Consider the following 511-nt stretch of genomic DNA (forward strand, 5'->3'; position numbering starts at 1 on the left):
ACCCTCTAAGGAGAGAGAAAGAGGTGATCAGGGAAGGGGCTGAGAGGAGGGGCTTTAGCCAAAGTGAATTCTGTAGTGATTGATTCAACCTCACATCAGCATCCACCCATCCAGTGCCCCCCCTGCTCCTGCAAGGTATTCCTGCCATGTCTGGCACCCAGACTATACAGAATTCTTACTTTTTCTTTTCCAACTGCAGCATACAGAGGTTCCTATATTTGTTATGAATCTAGCATGTAATCTGCGTTGAAAAACTGCACATGGTCTGCAGTTACCCTTAGGCTTATTGCATAACGAACGTGTGCGCTCCGTGGCTGTATTGCGGATCCGCAATACACGGGCACCATTTCTGTGTGCATTCCGCATCACGGATGCAGACTATATTCACTTCAATGGGTCCGCAAATCCGGAGATGCGGAACGGAAGCACGGAACGGAACCTTATGGAAGCACTACGGAGTGCTTCCGTGGTGTTTCGTCCCGTACTTCCGTTCCGCAAAAAGATAGAACAT

This window comes from Bufo bufo, chromosome 1, assembly GCF_905171765.1.
Source record: "Bufo bufo chromosome 1, aBufBuf1.1, whole genome shotgun sequence".
NCBI classification, from domain to species: domain Eukaryota; kingdom Metazoa; phylum Chordata; class Amphibia; order Anura; family Bufonidae; genus Bufo; species Bufo bufo.